A 17,018-nucleotide genomic window follows, 5' to 3' on the forward strand; every position below is an offset into this window, starting at 1 on the left:
CCAACATCTTCTGGAGGGGCAAAACTCCATTATTTGCCAATTGTGTTTCTCATACCAGTGCAGCATAAATTCAATGGCATCTGAGGTCTGATGCAGAGTTGCTATTGTGTTCCTATCTATAATTACAATTTTACACCTCTTTGCTGTGCAGAAGCCCACAGAAAAGTGCACAGACATTCTCTTCACAGGCATACATATCTTCCAAACTGTGATTCTTCAAGAGACCATGGTTTGTAGTACCTGCTCACTATTAATTGTTCCCAGCTCTGCATTGCTATTGATTGACTGAGTGCTTACTCTCACTGCCTTAAATAGATGGCCTATTTACCACTTTTAATTGATTGCTAGTTCATCATCATTTGCTTATTGTCCTATGCCGTTAGCTGACTACTATTAATTGCCATTTATCTACTGTTGCTATTCATTGCTGTTTACCAGTTCTAACTCATGTGCCTGTTTAATTTCCTTTCCCCTACATGTCTGCTGCCTCTCCACCTTGTCCCCTAGTCTCTCCTTCTGTCAGTCTCTGCCCTTTCTTCCATGTTGTGCATCTACTGCTCTTCACCCTGATTGTTTCACACACCTCTCATTGCTACCTTCCTTCCTTATATCCTCTGATCTCCCTTCATCTATTCCCCTTCTCCCTCAGCTGCACTCACAAGTGGAATGTATGGCATCTGGAAAATCATAAGCAATTTGATAAATGATTGAACAAGATATAATCATTTGTCATTTCTGTAGGGCTGCTGCTGATGTTCTCTGTAGTGTCTGCCAGTGAAGTGGAGAAGGGGAGGAAGGAAAGAGATTTGACTACATTTCCAAAGTCTATAAGGAGAATTCATAATAAAACTACAATGTTAGTAGTTTGTAACTGAAGCATTTTCAGTACCTAATCAGCTTGTTTGAGGGGTGAGGAATACCAGTAGTTCAATGCAGGGACTGTGATTCTGATGAACATAATGATCTCTTCTGGCCTTAAAATCTATGAATTGTGTGTTGTGAGTAGCAGAGCACCCAAGAAGAATCTGAAGTGCATTTCCTCACCTAATCCCAAAAATATAACCTAGCAGCAGAGACCCTTCTGTATAGTTTATTCCTGCAATCTTTCAAACTTGTCTCTAAGCGCATATCCCTCGTAGTTTTAAATAGGCAGATTGTAAAATCTTGTTGAAACCTTCTTTTCTGCAGGAAAACTATCCTTCAGCCAGATGTCAAAAGATAGGTACCATGGAAATGCTGCCAGCAGTGGATTTGGGTGAAAACACCCTTCTATCAGGTGACCTCATGCGACACATGAAACCACACAGGAACAAATCCATCAGAACTTAAGGGACGGGTCAAACATTTGTTGCACACAGGGGGCTCCCAGCTGGAAGAGCACAATCCAGAGCAGTCAGCACCAGCATGTGACACACATACACACCCTTCACATCTGCTCAGGGCAATAAAAGATTGTACCAATTTGTTCTGCCTGAAAATTAGCCCTGTCTAAGCAAAAGCATAGACAGAGAAAAGAGTCTTCTGTACCTTTAGTCCGTCTATGGGTATATCAACACACAGCAGGCTACAGCTATCATGAGTCAGAGCCTGTGCATGATTCTTAAGAGAGCACAGCCCAGCTTAACCCAGAAAGTTGCATATTTCTATGTAGGGATGCTTAGCTGCAGGAAGGTTGTCTCCCACATCCCAAGTGGTCTCAGCTTTATAAGGTGTTCACAGTGACGAGAATACAGTGTATTTGCAGGCAATGACTGTTGATGCAATAACGCTTTGTCTGTCGTGCAATCATTTCACTGTCAGAAAAGAATAAAGAGCAAAGATAGTCGGCAGAGAAAGATATTCTGAACACTTCCCCTTTGCCTTCCAGTAGTGTCCCCATATAAATGGGTCATGTCTGCCACAGTCATGCCAGCGAATAGAACAGCCCAGACTGAGGAATCAGGTAGGTCATCTACCCATAAATCCCTGCCAAACTTAAGGTGCTTTTATTAGGCTACAAGTTTTGTAATGGTGTGGATGGTCCTAAAATACCAATGCATGTTTTCAGAAATATAATTGCAGATCTATTGCTCACAGCATCTTTTTAGGTCTTGCTGTTCTTTGTATACTCATTATCATGGGAGTCAGTATAATACTTGCTGTTCTGAGTATACTCATTATCATGGGAGTCAGTCAGTCACCAGAATATGCTATCTTACATGTGTGAAAAAAGGAGATCTGTAACATCTTGCTACATGTTACACCGGTGATGCGAAAGCCCCAAGTCTGAGTACTATAGTGCCAATATCAAGTAGCTTTTAGATCTCAAAGCACGGGGTAGTGATTTATGAAAGACACTGGGCCCAGATCCTCAAAGGTAGTGAGGCACCTAAATACCTTTGAGGCTTTGAGTGAGCCCTGGTTACTCTTGGCCAAAATGAGAAAGAGGGGTTGATTCATTCATGATATCCCCTCAACTTACACTCTGTGTCTAGCTGTAGCTCCAATTTCTCTCCAGTCCAAACCTTTGAGAATAAAGATTGTTTCTACACTGAAAAATTGCCATAGCGAAATATCAGATAATTCTTTGTGAGAGAATGATAGTTGGCATGTACAAAAAGGAGCAGACCAAGATATTAGTAAAGATAACTTGAGATCCGAGAAATACTATACAAGAGCTTGGTGGTGATGGTAGTAGTATTTTTTTATTACTACTGAAGGACAGTGAACTACTTTAACTTTGTAAAACAAACAAGAGCAAACTATTTGTGTATAAAAGCATAATGCTTATATGTCATCACTTGCTTGAGTATTAAACCTAAATCATCTTGTTAAGGTAAGATGCTTGAAATGGAATGATCCCTGCACTCACAGAGGGATGGACTAGATAAAGGAATAGGACTTCTCCATTTCTAACTGCTACAATAACTTCCCTTTCTGAGGAAAAGGGGCAACGTGGAGAATGGGTGGAGTTTTTGTGGATTGTGGGGAATTATATCTTGTTCAATCATTTATCAAATTTTTTTAGGATTAGTGCATAAAAAAATAGTAAAATATTGTTTTTTACATTTATAACCCTGATTTAGAATAGACTTGTACTCTTGAGGCCTTATGTTCACTACTCCTTTTGATATCTGGGATTATCTTGATTTAGCTGGGGCAATCCCACAATATATAAGCCTAAATGATGGGACATTAGCAGGTCCCACAGCCTCTTTCTGGGGCCTATGAAATATCATCACTCATAAGGCAATGTGTCGTGGTAACATTTTGATGCAACGTCATCATACAGTTGATGCAATGTGGTCACATTTTAATGTAACACAGTGGGGTGTTGCACTGATAAAGAGCATCATATTGTACCATGATGTGCAGGCTCAGTGTTGGCTTCTTGATTCATAAACGTGCCACTCTGGAGAAATTCAAATGAGTGGCAATGCTAGTCAGGGCCGGCTCTAGGATTTTTGCTGCCCCAAGCAAAAAAATGTTTGGCTGCCCCTGCTTTTTTTCATGCCTCCCCGGCCCTGCCTCCGCCTCCTCCCCTGGGCGTGCCGCATTTTCCCCCCGCATTGCTTCCTACAGCTCCCTACCCGCAACCCCGCACCCTAGCTACCTCCGCTCCGCCTGCTCCCCTGAACATGCCGCCACTTCACTTTTCCCCCCTCCCTCTCAGGTGAGGGAGAGGCAGCGCGTTCATGGGAGCAGGTGGAGTGGAGGTGAGCGGTGGGGGGTGGGGTAGAGGAACCATTCCCCGCTCCAGCTCACTTCCACTCCACCACTGCTGCCTCCCCCGAGCGCAGTGCCGCCCTCCCTTCCTCCCAGGCTTGCCATGTGAAACAGCTGTTTGGCACGCGACAAGCCTGGGAGGGAGGGACAGAGGAAGGGAGGAGAAGCGGCGGCGGCATGCTCAGGGGAGCAGGCGGAGATGGAGGCGGAGCAGAGGCAACCTGGGGTGGCGGGGGCACATTTCTAGGCACCGGAATGCCACCCCTAGAAATGTGCCGTCCCAAGCACCTGCTTGTTTTGCTGGTGCCTAGAGCTGGCCCTGATGCTAGTACAGCATGTAACATGCAATGCTCCATCTTGATCTGAAAGGTCTGTGCTTGCATCAGAGTGGAAGATTTCATGCAGGACCTGAAGTCTCCATGGGTCTCAGATTTTACTTATGAAGGGCTAGATTCTGATATCCTCACTCATTTAGAAACATATCACTACGTGAGCAGTTGCCGTGGAGTAAATGGGACAATGCATGAGGTAAGGTCCTTCACCATATTGAGGTGTGCATCAGAAGCTAGTCCTACACAAGGAAGAATGGACTTGTGATTAAAGCACCGGCAGGGCCGTCAAGAGATGAGTTCTATTCCCAGCAATACCACGAACATCCAGTGTGATCTTGGGTAAATTGCTTAGTATCTGTGTGCTTCAGTTTTTCCATCTGTAAATTTGGGATCATCCATGCTTCCACACCTGGCAGGGGAGCTCTGAGGTTTAAATAATGTGTTTGTGAGGTGCTCGGATTCTGTAATGATGGGTGCTCTAAAATGCCTTATAAATAAATACAAATGTAAAATGAGGATGTCTTCAGTCTGATCCATGTTACACAAATTAGATGCAGACCTCAGATTTTTGGAAATTGTCAATGCTTTTTTCAGCTGAACAAAATTAGGACACTCCTAGGAGTGTAGAGCACAGAATGACTGATACTTTGGAATTAGTTATGTGAGGCTATGAAACTGGTAAAAAGAAAAATCTGTCACTGCCAAGTAATTATATATCAGCATTTTGTTAACACAAGGAGGTCTTTGTAGCTATAAAAAAATCAGATATTTTTGTCATAATGCAGGTCACTGATCATGGTTATTTAATTATTTTATTATGCATCTAGCACTGTGGCATCTGGGCATATAAACAGAGCAGGACATTAGTTTAAAATGCCCACAATAGACAGCAAAGCAGCCCTCCCTTCCTTCCTTGAATTCCTCATGTATACATACTAGTTCTATGTAAAAGTTTTGCACCAACTGTTAATCCTGTGCCAGTACTATTTAGAAAATGTCATAACTTAACTACAAGTGCGATTTTTTTTTCAGGCTTGTAATGGCAAATAATACGGTTTTTAATTCTATATATCGTAATGTGGCTCTCCTAGTTTAATTCAGCTGCTACAATTTAGCTCCATTCCATATACCAATGCCATATGCAATCTACAAGCATCAAACCAATTTATGCCTTAACAAGCTTTCTGATAGGATAACTGAGTTTCCATCCTTTAAAGAGTTCAGTTCTGCAAGTGTGAGCTTCATCACATCTGTATGCCCTTGATGAGTGTTATGGCACATCTCCAGAAAGATGTGTTTTAACCAAAAGCAGGGAATTAACTTCCTCGTGGCTGGACTTTACAAAAACTAGACAAGCCATTTACAACACACACTTTGCTTCTCTACAAAAGAAAAAGGACACTAAGCTATCTAAACTACTACATGCCACAAGGGGCCACAACAGTGGTTCCCGTAACCTACCCAGCAATATTGTTAATCTATCCAACTATACTCTTAACCCAACAAAAGAATCTGTCCTATCTCGGGGCCTCTCCTTTTGCCCCTCCACCCCCACGAACATGATACAGTTCTGTGGTGACCTAGAATCCTATTTTCGACGTCTCCGACTCAAGGAATATTTCCAACACACCTCTGAACAACATATTAACCCACAGAGACCTTCCTATCAACACTACAAAAAGAAGGATTCTGGGTGGACTCCTCCTGAAGGTCGAAACAGCAGCCCTGGACTTCTACAAAGAGTGCTTCGCCGACGTGCACGGGCTGAAATGTTGAAAAGTAGCATCACTGCCCCATAACCTCAGCCATGCAGTAACACAATGCATCCACAGCCTCAGAAAACAATTCTGACATCATAATCAAAAGGCTGACAAAGGAGGTGATGTCGTCATCATGAATAGGTCGGAATATGACAAGAGGCTACTAGACAGCTCTCCAACACCACTTCTACAAGCCATTACCCTCTGATCCCACTGAGAGTTACCAAAAGAAACTACAGCATTGGCTCAAGAAACTCCCTGAAAAAGACAAGAACAAATCTGCACAGACACACCCCTAGAGCCCGATCTGGGGTATTCTATCTGCTACTCAAGATCCCATAATCTGGAAACTCTGGATGCCCCATCATCACAGGCATTGGCACCCTGAAAGCAGGATTGTCTGGCTATGTAGACTCCCTCCTCAGGCCCTACGTTACAAGCACTCCCAGCTATCTTCGAGACACCCCTGACTTCTGAGGAAACTACAATCCATGGTGATCTTCCTAAAAACACCATCCTGGCCACTATGGATGTAGAAGCCCTCTACACCAACATTCCACACAAAGATGGACTACAAGCCGTCAGGAACAGTATCCCCGATAATGTCACGGCTAACCTGGTGGCTGAACTTTGTGACTTTGTCCTCACCCATAACTATTTCACATTTGGGGACAATGTATACCTTCAAATCAGCGGCACTGCGATGGGTACCCGCCTGGCCCCACAGTATGCCACATTTTATGGCTGACTTAAACAACGCTTCCTCAGCTCTCGTTCCCTAATGCCCCTACTCTACTTGCGCTACATTGATGACATCTTCATCATCTGGACCTATGGAAAAGAAGCCCTTGAGGAATTCCACCATGATTTCAACAATTTCCATCCCACCATCAACTTCAGCCTGGACCAGTCCACACAAGAGATCCACTTCCTGGACACTACAGTGCTAATAAGCGATGGTCACATAAACACCACCCTATATCGGAAACCTACTGACCACTATTCCTACCTACATGCCTCTAGCTTTCATCCAGATCATACCACACGATCCATTGTCTACAGCCAAGCTCTACGATAACCGCATTTGCTCCAACCCCTCAGACAGAGACAAACACCTACAAGATCTCTATCATGCATTCTTACAACTACAATACCCACCTGCTGAAGTGAAGAAACAGATTGACAGAGCCAGAAGAGTATCCAGAAGTCATCTACTACAGGACAGGCCCAACAAAGAAAAGAACAGAACGCCACTAGCCATCACCTTCAGCCCTCAACTAAAACCTCTCCAACGCATCATCAAGGATCTACAACCTATCCTGAAGGACAACCCATCACTCTCACAGATCTTGGGAGACAGGCCAGTCCTTGCTTACAGACAACTCCCCAACCTGAAGCAAATACTCACCAGCAACCACACACTACACAACAGAACCACTAACCCAGGAACCTATCCTTGCAACAAAGCCCGTTGCCAACTGTGTCCACATATCTATTCAGGGAACACCATCATAGGGCCTAATCACATCAACCACACCATCAGAGGCTTGTTCACCTGCGCATCTACCAATGTGATATATGCCATCATGTGCCAGCAATGCCCTTCTGCCATGTACATTGGTCAAACTGGCCAGTCTCTACGTAAAAGAATAAATGGACACAAATCAGATGTCAAGAATTATAACATTCAAACACCAGTTGGAGAACACTTCAATCTCTCTGGTCACTCGATTACAGACCTAAAAGTGGCAATACTTCAACAAAAAACCTTCATAAACAGACTCCAGTGAGAGACTGCTGAATTGGAATTAATTTGCAAATTGGATACAATTAACTTAGGCTTGAATAGAGACTGGGAGTGGATGGGTCATTACACAAAGTAAAACTATTTCCCCCTGTTATTCCCCCCCCTCCCCGCCCATCCCACACTGTTCCTCAGACATTCTTGTCTGCTGGAAATGGCCCATCTTGATTATCACTACAAAAGGTTTCCCCTCCCCACCCCCCGCTCTCCTGCTGGTAATAGCTCAACTTAAGTGATCACTCTGGTTACAGTGTGTATGATAAAACCCATTGTTTCATGTTCTCTGAGTGTGTATATAAATCTCCCCACTGTATTTTCCACCAAATGCATCCGATGAAGTGAGCTGTAGCTCACGAAAGCTTATGCTCAAATAAATTTGTTAGTCTCTAAGGTGCCACAAGTACTCCTTTTGTTTTTGCGAATACAGACTAACACAGCTGCTACTCTGAAACCTTAGCCAACTGTGCTGTTCTTATGCTCTCATCTGAGACAAACAGTTCTTGAGATATAGATGCATTTATACAGATAATGCAACAAACTTCCATCTTTTCTCATCCCTCTGACATCAGAGGAAACTACAACACATCAGGCTCATTTCTTTTACAGAATCTTGAATATGGCACATACGGGATTAGATAGCAAGTTGATAGGCCCCATTTAAATCCTAACTTTAGTCAGAACTTTCCTTTAGTCACCAATATCTCATTCAAATATAGATTGTGAGCTGTAGGATGATGTTTCAATTGTATGTTTAGCTTTTTCCTCTAGAGCTGTTCCTCTCGATACCATGCGTCAGAAAAAAACATGAACAGTGTAGTTCCTTTGCTGGTCAACTTATGTCTCTTTGAAAAATGACAAATGAGTCAGCTAGAGATACAAAAGGAAATCCACATCCTGGATATACTGCTGGAGACTACAGGTCAGGTGCCAGGAAGTAGAACTGGCCAGAAAACAAGATTTCTATTTCTTTTTGCTCTGAAGTGGAACAAAAATGAGACTTTTCTGAGGCAGAAATGGAGACGGAGAGAACGACACAGACCCATATCAGAATAGCCAATAGCTCCATGGTTAGGGCATTCACAAGGGTTGTAGGAGACCCAGGTTCAAGTTCCCACGTCACAGCAGCATATTCTAGGCACTGTCTCTGACCAGATATTCCATCTTGGAGATGAGAAACCTTCCTGATGAAATTTTTGTCAAAAATATATGTTTGATAGAGTGTTGATAAAGCGGCATTTTCCCTCAAAAAATTGGTCGAAAAATTCCAAACCAACTCTACTGGAGAGACCTGGGAGCTGTAGGAGGATAGTGAAGTACAGTAGACTGTGGAGCACAAGTGAAGCCACTCTGCCACATCTGCACAACAACTGCTGTGAACAGTTGGTGTAGTTGTGAATCCACCAGCCCCAGCCTACCCTCAGAGCCTTCTAGTGTGCTACTGTTCAGTTCTCCTTTACTAAAGAACAGAATTATCAGACACGTAGCTACATAGGACATGCAGGGGAAAAGTCAAGGATTTTTTTGGTGAGGCATGATTTCCCTTTACAGTCTATTAGAATTCTTTAAAGGGGTCAATGAACATGTGGATTAAAATGACTGGGACTGTTCATCTTAGAAAAGAGATTACTAAAGTGGAATATGATAGAGGTCTATAAAATCATGAATGGTGTGGAGAAAGTGAATAGGGAAGTGTTGTTTACCCCTTCACATAACACAAGAACCAGGAGTCACCCAATGAAATTAATAGGCAGCAGGTTTAAAACAAACATAAAGTCAAGTACAACATACAGCCAACCTGGGGAACTCATTGCTAGGGGATGTTGTAAAGGCCAAAAGTATAACTAGATTAAAAAAGGAATTGGATAAGTGGATGGAGGATAGGTCCATCAATGGCTATTAGCCAAGATGGTCAGGGATGCAACCCTACTCTCTGGAAAAAGAAAAGGAGTACTTGTGGCACTGTGGTGTACTCCTGCCCTGTGGTGGGAGCTGGGGGGGCGGCTGCCATCACATGTGCGCCACCTCCCCTGCTGCTGCCCCTCACTGTAGCCTTACTGGGGGTGAGGGATGGGGTTGCCCCTTGCCCAGCATAGGGCAGGAGTGGTGATTGTGGGTGGGGGGGCCCCCTGTGCTGGTGGAGGGTCCTGCCGGAAAATGTAAGGGTTCAAGGTGGAAGGGGCAGGGTAAGGGCAGCCTGCCCTGTCACTAGTGGATGCAGGGCACTAGGACCCCGTGGTGGCAGTTGATGCCGGGAGCCCGCGGAGAGGAGGCAGCGTGGATCTGCAGGGGAGAAGCAGGGAGCCGGGGCCAGGGTAGGCACGCAGGAGCAGCAAGTGGGGGCCGGGGGACACTCGGGGGAGGTGTGTGGGAGTGGCAGGTGGCACGAGGGGAGATACCTGGCCTCAAACATTGGTGGAGCCGGGCCCCCAGGCCCTAAATATTGCTGGAGCCTGGGCACCATGGGCCCATATAACTTGCCACCCCTGCTCCCTGGTATACATGGGGTGTGACAGAGAGTCTAGCCAGACTTCCCAAATATTGCAAGCCTCTCTCTCTCTCTCTCTCTCACACACACACACACACATACACACACAGAAATTGTGTTTCCAGGAGAGATTGGGTTTAGCATTTGCCCCCAAAGTTGTAAGTTTAGACCTACAGGGATAAGTTTATAGATTGTTGTTGGAAGACAGTAATGCAGATGCTGTTTCTATTCTGAATTATTACTGGCACATCTAACTGTGGAAGAAAATCATGATAAAATGAGTAAAACCTCTGGAATCAATCCTAAACAACAACAGCAAACACCGCAACCTCTAATTTAAAAGAAAAATACATAGGGCCAGATTTTGCAACCCTTAGTCAAGTTGAGTGAGACCTATCTCTGCTATTAGTTCCCACGGTTTCCATGGAATAATCGCACAGGGACAAACTGTGAACTCCTTACTCCCATTGGTGAGATCTATTCCCTCCCACTCTACAGATGTTTAAAGGAGGTTAAATTGGTGTAATTTACATGACAAGAAGCCAGAAGAAATTTTGGTGTTACTTTCAACCATAGTTGGTTAAAAAAAAAATCGGACAAATATTCAAGAAAAAAAAGTACATCCATGGCACCAGAAATAATGATGGGGCTAGGGTAGGGAGGGAAATTCCATTTGATAGGTCTTTTCAAATAAGTAATCAAATGAAAAAGATTCTACACCAGCTACATGTTGTGAGAACTAACCATTGTAGAGAGGAAGATTCAACACAGTTGGTTTTGATGGTTTCCTGCTGTGGTTTTCACTTCTATATTTGGTAAAAGTGATGTAACAGTGATTTGTTCTTGTTCCAATAGCTTTTAACACTTTTTCAAAGGTATTTGTTTTGCTTTTTTTTGTACCATATGCATTTTGCAGTTATTCAATACTTGAACTATTTAAGACTAAACTAAAATCAAATTGGGAAGTATCATTTTGAGTTGTCAATCCTTTACATAAGCAATCTTAAATGGTGTACACAAGCCAAAAAGTAGGTGTGTGACATGTCTATCACATCACTAAAATGCAGACAACATTTCTACAAAATGTTAAAGCCCCTCTATCGTAACAGGGTGTTCACATGCGATATTCTAAAGGAAAAACAAAACAAAACAAAAAATGCACCTACTTTCTTCACCCAGAAGCCAGCAACTAAGAAATATAATAGCAAAGGAATATTTCTCAATATATCCTTCAGAAAAGTGTTAACCTTTTAAATTACAGCATTCTGGTACAAGGAAACTGGATACAATTACAGTTCAAAGAGCATGAAAATTCCAGGGCCTGATTGTGCTACTCTTACATTGGGAAGCACTTATGTACAGGAGTAGTTCAACTGACTTCATGAGAACATGATCATTAATGTGAACAAGGGTTCCCAAGTGGGCCCTTGGTGTAAGTACAGAATTTCACTTTCTTAAAATCCCCAGAGGCCAAAATTTATATACTGTTTCTCAGTATCAGTGCTTGCATTGAGACTGTTACACTACACTAGAAAACTATCTCTGGTAAGCTTATTAGCATGCATATAGCTTCCTTTATTGTTTTTAGTATGTTTTCTCTGTAATGTTTTAACCTTAAGAATTAATGTGCTTACTGAGAAACAACCATGTGGTAACTTAACTGTGTCAATTACACTATGTGCTATCTCTGAGGGGAAAAGTAAAGCAGGTCAGCTTAGGAAGTCTGACTTTGCTGGGGAATTCACAGCGAAGGCAGGGAGGAGTGCAGCCCAGGCAGCAGGGAGAGAGACGCATGTCTCCACCCAACAGCAGTAACAGCCAAGGATCCGGAGGTCTGAAAGTGGGTGTCCTTGCTGGATCATAGGGGGGAATACAGGTGCAGTTATATAACTGTAACAAATATATACATATATTTAAAATATATCTGTTTTTCTGCTCCACTGGTGATGTTTAGAAAGGTCTTCTGGGTGGACACAAGAACAGTGACACCAAATGGGCTTGGGCTCACCTCCCTCTTCTTCTGCTCTATGCACCTCTGCCTTCCATTTCCACTTTGCAGCGACTGTTACTGGTAAACACCCTCTGGTGAAACTTGGAGACAAGAACATGTACATGAGCTTTCTCCAGAGCCCTCTACAGAAATGATGTTGCCATGCTGGTGCATCAGCACACAGTTCTGTTAAAGGAACAATGTAAACAAACTGAGAATATAGAGAAGTAGTTTCTTTCTGCCATAATGATCTTGGGGTGACTTGTAACAACAGAAGGTACAAAATGTGATTTTCAGATGATGCCCCTTTATTCAAACAAACCCACAATAACTAGATATCACATGTATTCATTTCTATATTTCTGATTCTTTGTCATATTCCTTGCATGACTTTGCCTAGTTAATAGCTGTGTAATAAATGATATAATTTTAGAACTGTGCATGAACAATGTTTAAAGGAGAAACCTCCTGGAAAATTGGTGCCGTTCCTTTTTAAATAGCCTGCCACATGTGGAAGCAAGGTCATATCTGTTCTACACTGTCAGTTTGGACTTGGAACATAAAACAATTCAAGAATATCCAAAGTCCATATAGTTATTATTTGTTAAATATTGGCTAAGTGCTCAACCCCTATGAAATGCCAGGGAGGTTGATGCCCTGAATCATAGAGCTTACAATCTAAACAAGGTCTTGTAATTTTTCTTAAGATTGTGTTCAGATGTACTACTGCACCTTTGCAATATTTTCATAAAAATTGTACTAGCCCATGCCCAAAATTGACTCACCTGCCCTTTGTCACAATGACCGATGACAATGGAAAAACTGATGACATTTTACTCTAAGTAACTCGCACATCCAAGAAGACTACTTGTCCTGCCCAAGTGAGCAAATATGATTTTTCAAGCCTATGTTGTTGTGAGGGCATAGATGGTCTATGGCTAAGGACTTGTCTACACGCACATTTGTACCAGTTTAATTCCATTAATGCAAACCTCTCTGAGGAGATCCTTACTTTGATCTAAGAGTGATTTATTTTTGTTTAACTTAAACCTGTTCCTAATTAACTGAAATCAAAATAACCTGTGTTTAAACCAAAGTAAGTGTGTCCACATAGCCTTTTACACTGCTTTAAATACGTTTCAAAATCACAAAACTTTAAACTGGTGCAACAGTACAGAGAAAAGCCATAATAAACAGGGCTGGGGACCAGGTGTGAGAACCAAAGACTAATTAAGGGGAGCTGGAAAAGCTTTCAGGTTGATCAGCTGATATCCACTCAGGTCCTCAAAAGTTCTGTGCAGAGATGACCCATGCCTGCCAAAAGCTCATGCTCAATACAAATCAAGCAACAAATCTGGTAGGCGACATGGACCCCCCCACAGATCCCCTCCACATATCGCCTTTGGAAACTTCTGTGTGAGGTGATGAGTCAGCCTTGATCTAGAGCCTAATTAAGCCATATACAGTGATGAGTTATTCCTGTTTTAAGCTCCAGCCAGTCCACAAGCCAGCAGCTAGTCTACTGACTCTCAGAGCAGGCTTATAAACCTCTCAGGCGAAACAGCAGCTGAGTCTGCTCAATGTCATTTTATGACCTAGAATTCTCCTCTGCCAGATAGTGGTGACAGACTCCATAGACCTCAGCCTGCTTTAGCCATGGTCTTCCTCCAGTCTTGTCCCTAGTCCTGCTCTGGCTCCAGCCTAGCTCCCAGCCCTATTCTTGCCTCGTTCCAAACCTGCTCTTGACCCCTGATTTTAGCTATGACCCTTGGCTCTGACCCCTAGGACTGACCACCACTGCTCCAACCTCTAGGCCTGACAATCCTCACCGTGGTTTCTGATATTCTGGACCCATGTTGCAGGAAATATGACTCAGTTTTATTAAGCACATTAAAATATTTAAAAGATAAAATAAATAAAATGTGTCACCAAAGCTAAGCTATTAATAATATTAAACAAAAGTGGCAATAAAGCATTACATCTATCAACTCAAAATCAGGTCAAGATAAAATAAAACAAGTTGGTCTTGATATTGGTTTGGAATTACATCATCAAATTAGTTAAAACATCAAACTAACACCCAATATAATCATACTTATACATTTTAAGAGTCTCAGAAGGTAGCTGTCCTTTTTGGTTATAAATGCCAACTAACTAATTTAATCATAGTAAGTAGAATCTTTAATTTCAGTAGTTGCGTATCTTTTACTGAAATTAAACTGCCTAACATTTAAATCACAACCTCAGAGTCAATTATAAAGCATCCTTCTTACAATTCTGTTCTTAAGTGGTGACTACGGACCAGATTTTCAAAGGTATTTAGGTACCCAAACATGCAGAGAATCACCTAGTAGGATTTTCAAAAGCTTCTCAGCAGGTTACATACCTAAGTCCCAAGGGTACTTCATACCTTTGAAAAAATCTATCTAGTCCTAACTCTTTCCTCCCCTACCCCCAATTAAGATATTTTAATACAGACTTTAATAAAACACTCTTGATAAGCCAAAGTTTGACAACTCTTATTTACCAGAAATTGGAAGACAATTTCAAGGGTATCAGGACTTCTAAACATAAAACACAAAACATACTCTGATGAATGATTTTATCAGATACTATTTAGGGCTGTTTAAATCTGCGGAATTTTCCTTTCTAGTGCATTCCCCGTGTGAACTTTATAGGTACTCATACACACATGCATGCACATAATACCTTCACACCTTAATATTAACAACTATAAAAAGGTATCTCCCAGCTAATAAAAATAAAAATAGAAAAAGGAAAATAAGATACTTCATATAATAGGGTTTTGCAAACGCTTCTTCTCTTACAGATGTCCGGACAATGTGGGCACAGGGAGAGACTGGTCAAAGGTTGTCATATTTGCCTATTTGATAAGGTTTTAATTTCCTCTCCTCAAAGGGGTCTTGGGTATTGTAGACTATCATTCTTCCCAGAGGCAGCTTGCTCACCTGAAAAGAGAGGTTTCTCAGCCTTACCCTTGATTCTTATAGTTTGTTTTATAGTTCTTATCTTATTCCACCTTGCCGATCCTCCCTTCAAAGCCCTGGACAAATCAGATGCAAGGCCTATTTTGGAGTCCTGCAACTTGGTCCAATCAGGTTCAAATTAGGTCATCCATAGCTAACATCAAGTTGGGGGAAAAAACACTTAGATCAGCAATTTAAAAAATATTTGGTGTTTTTGCATACCAGAAGGACTGACATTTGTGACCTGTCTCCTCCCTAAAAACTATCAAAAATCTGTACACAAGAGACCAGTTTTGAGGATGTGGGCATGGTCTGATACAGGTGAGATGACATTGTGTCACAAGTTTAACAGAAAGTTAAACATAAAAATCGTATAAAAAGAACTGATTGCAAAAGAATCCTAGCAGCAATGAGTCACTCAGCATTCTTCCATGAAATTAAAAATAGATTCGAACAGTTATCAATTTCATCACTTCCATTTTCTTCTCAGACAAAGGATTTACAGTCATTTTTCTGTTTTGGAACTGGGCTATAAGTCAAACTGTTTATCTTCTCAATCTTTATGTTGATAGAGAAAACATTACAAGTCCATCAAGATTAAATCCATTTAAATAATAATTTTTAAAATGTTACACAAGCTATATAGTCCCATCTAAATTATTCCTGTCACTCAGAAGATCTAGGTTCAATAGCTGGTTCTGCCGGTAATGACTGGGAATAGTTGTAACAGGGACGGTAGAAGCTTCTCCTGTCATGACATTCCAGGTGGGAACTGGCTTCATTGGGATGTCACCAATTTCAGGTGCCCGTTGTAACACAATGTGCTGTTGTTTGCATGAATCCGATTAGCTTGTTTTACACCACTTCTTTATAGAGAGACTTATGTTCGGAGTTAGAACAAGCAGATGAAAATAAAATCAGTTCTAGTAAGAAGTGTTGCCCTAGGGTGCTTAAACAAGACACAAAACATAATGCCTGTGGCTTTTTAAAAAATAAGGAATGAAAAGATAAACTCCAACTAATTATATGTACAGTGTAAGTAGCAGAGATAACCTAAGCCACTGACAGGGCTGGGCTGCCACAAGTACCCTTATGAGGATCCTAAAGCACTGGCAGATCAAAGGGCAAGTTTCTTCCCTTATACACAGTGGAAACAGAAGAGCAAACAAAAACATGCTCATAGTCTGCCAAAATTGAGAAAGGAAGAATCTACAGGCTTGGGGGACCCAGACAAGTTGTTAGAGGAGCACAGCTAAAGGACACAACCTGAAGAAGTCTTTAAAATAGTGGTTCCATTCCCAGATGTTTTTGTTTGACCCTCCACCTAAGATAGCTTGGCAGATGGGAACTCACCATTGCCTTCTTGTACCATGTCCTGACACAGTTATTACCAGCTCTTCTATTTTTACCCATTGCCTTTCTGTTTTTCATTCCAGTTGCTTCTCCTTTTGTCCATTTTCTTCATTCTTTCCTGTCCTCTCTTTAGCCTTTTTCTTTATTGTTTTACTTTTTTGCATTTCTTTTAGGAGTCTTCTTTCCATTCTTTCCAGCAGCTCCAATCCCTCTCACCATTTTTCCACTCACTAGGAGGCCACGTGCTCCATTGGTACCCCTCAAGACTGAGCCAAGTGACATTGCCATAGTAGGAAAGACAAGAAGCTTGGACTGGTGGGCTACTGAATGAACCTTGAGTACTATACATATGAGCTTCCACAGCTGGCTATACTAGGGGTCTCAATAAGAATAGGGGGTAAGGTGGGTGCCTTAGAAGAAAATACCCACTGCTTTACCTGCAGTAGCACATTGCAGTGTGTGTAGTGGGTGGATCTGTGGTCCTTCAGCTTTCCTCAGTCATATTAAATATTAGAAATGTATATGCGTGTATATATATATTTTCAGTTTATGTATGTGTATATATATATATATATAATGTATATGTGTATATATTTGATGTG

The sequence above is a fragment of the Dermochelys coriacea genome, chromosome 3 (assembly GCF_009764565.3).
Source record: "Dermochelys coriacea isolate rDerCor1 chromosome 3, rDerCor1.pri.v4, whole genome shotgun sequence".
Lineage (NCBI taxonomy): Eukaryota > Metazoa > Chordata > Testudines > Dermochelyidae > Dermochelys > Dermochelys coriacea.